Raw genomic sequence first — 4,310 nt, 5'->3', positions numbered from 1 at the left:
GGGGTCCGGGCGCGGTACGTGCGCCTCTGCTAGGCTCTCGCTTTGGAGGAGGTGCACGTGCGCCGTGGGGAGTGACAGCCACAGGGGAGTCTCTCTCTGACTAGTGTGACAACCTCGTCAAGTGTCCTCCCTCTGACCCCATGACAGCTTGGGGACAGTTCCCCTTGACCAGCGTGAAGGCCAGGAGACACTCCCACCCCCAAGCCAGTGTGATGACCTCTGGAGACCCCTGCCCAGTGAAATGGCCTTGGGGACAGTTTCCCCTGACTAGTGTGACTACCGGGAAACAGCCCTCTCTGCCCCCCACCAAGCCTCAGGAGACCCCTGACCAGTGAGATGGCCTCTGGGACGGCTTCTCCCTAACCAGAGTGACGGTCGTCAGGGGTGGCTTCATTCCCGGCCGCTCATATACTTTATCTTTCCCTGGTTTTTAGTTTTAATTACGTCATTTGCGAGGTTTCTTCACGAACAAGTTGGAGAGGAAGCGTCCACACGGGCAGCTCTCCGCCGGCACCCGGTATCTCACTGTCGGGGTGACTCCCCAGAAGCGAAGTCACGGTGGACTGTAGACCTGTGTAAGCTGGCCAGCCCAGCTGTGGCACTTCCTGTCCCCTCGCCGCGCAGCACGTGCCTGTCTCCCCCAGCCTTCTCCTCGCTGCCAAGGTGCTACCACACGAGGCTAAAAAGTCATATTTTAAATTATATTTCTTTAAAACATTTTTTACTGTTTATGCATTTTTGAGACAGCGAGAACGTGAGCCAGGGAGGGGCAGAGAGGGAGGGAGACAGAACCGGAAGCAGCTCCAGGCTCTGAGCTGTCAGCACAGAGCCCCACGCGGGGCTCAGTCTGACGAACTGTGAGATCATGACCTGAGCCGAAGTTGGACACTCAGCCGACTGGGCCGCAGGTGCCCCTAAGTTACATTTCTTAATTGCAAATGAGGTGGGACAAACGAGGGACTTATATTTAAAAATATATCGGCCACCTGTCTGCTTTCTTTCTATGGGTTACTTGTTTGTGACTTCTACCAATTTTCATGTTTTTAACGTTAATATGTAGTGGGCTTTGTACATTAAGGACATGAATCTTTATGTTATAAACATGCCCCTGCCCGGTTTTTTCATTTGTTTTTTACACTAACTTTCTTTGTGTAGTTACATCTGTCAGACTTTACCTTTAGTGCAAAGCATAGCAGGGTCATTCCTCAATCCAAAACTGTGCCACTCAGATAATTTTTGTTAATTTATTTAGTTATTTTGAGAGAGAGAGAGAGAGAGAGAGAGAGAATCCCAAACAGGCTTTGAGCTGTCAGCACAGAGGCTTACATGGGGCTCAATTCCACAAACTGTGAGAGCATGACCTGAGCTGAAGTCAGCTGCTTAACCAACTGAGCCCCCCAGGCGCCCCTCAAATGATGTTTTACTTTTTTGATTTCATATTTTTATATTCAAATCTTTACAATTATCAAGAAAAAAAAGCAATTCCCTAGATATGTCTCCAGGCGTCTGAGGACTGACCACAGGCATCGTGGGCGAGTTGGTCGTGAACAGGGCCACCGCAGGCAGCGAGCAGGGGCTGCTATCTGTCTATTGGGCGGGGGGTGGTGGGGCCAGCATGGTCTAGACAGCATCCCAGGGGAACCCTATGAACACTTGTTTCTGCGGTGTCTGTTTCGTCATGACTGATTGCTAGTGGCAGAAGCAGGCACAGTGGATGAGGTGGCTCGTTCAGGGTCCCCAGGAGCAGCTCTGCCCTCTCTGAAGGCATTCCCAGCTCACCTCCACTTTCCTGCCATTTCCCCCCCCCCCTTTGTCTTCCTTACTGGGGCAGGTGTACCCACTGCTGGCGTTCCAACGAGGCACAGCGAGGCGCGCCCCCAGGCCTGGTCTCCAGCGGGCCACTGAGACGGCCACCCTGATGGACACACACAGGTGAGGGGTGGACGGGCCGATGGGGATGGGGAGGAGGCGACAGCTTAAGAACCGAGGCTCCCAGCGCCCACCTGCCCAGCAGCTAGGGAACGTAGCTGGCCCCGGGCAGCACTGCCCTATCCCCTCTGCCCAGCCCGGCTGCCATCCTGCTGCCTGCTGTCCTCACCGCTGCCTGTTCCAACCCTTTGCTCCCTGGGCCAGACTCTGCACCCCTCTCTCTTTCTCTGCCCCCCCCTCCCCCCCCGCCTGGAGACTTCTGAGAACAAGACTGTTAATTCTGGCCCTGTTTCTCAAGAGCCCGGCTAGCTTGGGCTCAGCCCCGGGGCCCCGGAAGAGCATGAGGAGTGAGACTCTGGCTAGGCCCTCGCCCATTGCCCTCTCAGGCTCCGGGCTCCCTTTTCTGAAGATCTAAGGCCACGCTGGCGGGCTGTCGAAGCTGAGGACTCCTATCCGGGTCAGTGCTGTTGCGGGACCACGCCGTCTCCCCTCCGCCCGCAACACACCACTGCTGAGGGTGCTGCCCCACATCCGCGTCCGCTGCATGGGCAGCGGGAGCCTGGGTGGGGTACGGCCCCGGCACCTGCACCTCTTCTCCTGTGAAGTCAGAGAACCCCCGTGTCCACAAACACTCACCCCTTCCTCAGGCCCTGCCTTGAAGCTGCCTGCAAGTCCCGGACGTCTAGGCTGGGCCTCTCCCTCCCCTGCCCCGACCCTAACCCCGGCGGATCTGGCCCGCACGGGGCTCTGCGCAGTCCCGCACTCTGGGACAAAATAAGAATTTTAGCAAATGCCAGCACACACAGAGCGGTGGGGGAGAAACGGGGTACACCAGGGCACGCGTTTAAGGGAGCAAAGAGCACCCCGAGTTGGTGGCCGGCCCTGAGCACGGGCGCGAGACCTCCGGCTCGCACGTGGGATGCGGCCCGGTGAGGCCAGTGCCGCCGGGATGGCTCTCGTGTGTGGCGGGCTGGCGGCGGGCTCTTCGCCAGGGGACGGTTCCCGGTTACAGCCATTCGGGAAGGCTCCCTCCGGCAGGCTGTCAGCTTGGCTCGTGGACGTTCGGGGGCCGGAGACCCCTGCTGTAAGCTGTCCCGTGCGTTCTCGGATGTTCCCCAGCGCCCCTGGCCTCTCCCCACCGGCTGCCAGCCTCGCCCCCTCCGCTCAGACACCCAGAGATGTTTTCCGCCACAGCCGGAGGTGCCGCCTGCAAAGCTGCCCCGGTGAGAGCGCGTGCTCTGCGTGCAGGGCTCCTCAGGGCCCCCTGGCGGTTGTCACTGGGAGGACCCCCTGCACCCGGCTGCCTGCCGGGCCTGGGACTGCCCCCGGGGACAAGCAGTTCACGGGACCGGACGCCTGACCCCCTGCAACTGGAAAGGGTGTACGCGGCCCGCCCATTTTAACTCCGAGTAACTCTTGTCTCGTAACCAGTGCCTGTGAGGCCCTTTCTTGAACTTCTAAGTCTGCGAAACCACAGGTCAGACGGGGCCTCCCCAGGGCGCCTCCTTTCCCGGCCCTGGGCCTGCCCCCCCCCCCCGCCGGATGCTCAGCTGGATGCCCCCTCGTTAGAGAAGCGGGAAGTGGCTGTGGGCGCCTGCCCCTAGCCCGCCCCCCAGCCATGCAGGGCCTGGGGAGGGGGCAGCGGAGAGGGAGGCGCTCCATCCAGCCGGACAGGCACCGCCTTCCCCGAAAAGCTGCTCTGCAGGTTGATGGGCTCGCCCTGGGGGCCGCCCTCCTCCTGGGCCACCAGCAGGGAAGCCTCCTTGTCTCCCCTCGCAGGCACCCCTCCAGGCCCTGCCGCGGTGGCAAGAGCCGCCCCGCGTTCTCACCCCCAGGGTTCTGCGACCACGCCCTAAAGCCGTTTGTCTAAGTGGGTGCTGGTCCGTGCCCGGGGGCCGGCGGGGCCTAGAGCACGCAGCAGCCTCCCCCTGCGCGGCCGGGCGCGGGGGGCCCTTCAGCCCTGCCGCTGTCTCCTGGCGCCGGCCGTTGCTGACTCTGCGCCCTGATTTCTGAAGCAGCTTTCTCTTGCTTGCACGGGCCGGAGGCTCTTTGGTTTGGTGGGTTGTGGGGAGCTGTCACGGACAGAGCTGTCGTGGGGAGTCCGGGGTCGGAGAAGCGAGTGGCCACCACTCACCCCACGGGCACCACCCCACGCCTCCCGGTGCCTCTACTTTGGTGATCTTCCGGTTTGCTGCCAGTTTTGTCTGCCTTCCAGCCCATGCGGCAGCGCCAGCGAGCACCCAGAGCCCGGGCTTCTGTCTCCTGCCCTCCCGAGACCGAGGGTAGAGGCTCAAGCTACGCTGGAGTCGCAGCGGAGGGTCCCGATGCGCCCCCTCGCGGCCTCGCCCGCTCCTCGGAGCGCGGGTGTTAGGGAGGCGGGC

General features: G+C 61.2%; 1 long non-coding RNA gene across 1 annotated transcript; it reads left to right on the top strand.

Moving 5' to 3' along the window:
- Window positions 1-96: 96 nt before the first annotated feature.
- Window positions 97-4,287, top strand: LOC144226730 (uncharacterized). Its single transcript, XR_013333721.1, has 3 exons — window positions 97-663; window positions 1,832-1,932; window positions 2,316-4,287. It is a non-coding gene; the product is annotated as an uncharacterized LOC144226730 (long non-coding RNA).
- The last annotated feature ends 23 nt before the right edge of the window (window positions 4,288-4,310 follow it).

Source organism: Crocuta crocuta, unplaced genomic scaffold, assembly GCF_008692635.1.
Source record: "Crocuta crocuta isolate KB4526 unplaced genomic scaffold, BGI_CrCroc_1.0 scaffold327, whole genome shotgun sequence".
NCBI classification, from domain to species: Eukaryota; Metazoa; Chordata; class Mammalia; order Carnivora; family Hyaenidae; genus Crocuta; species Crocuta crocuta.
The sequence above is the reverse complement of the archived record's forward strand: the minus strand, read 5'-3'. Positions and strand labels throughout refer to the sequence as shown.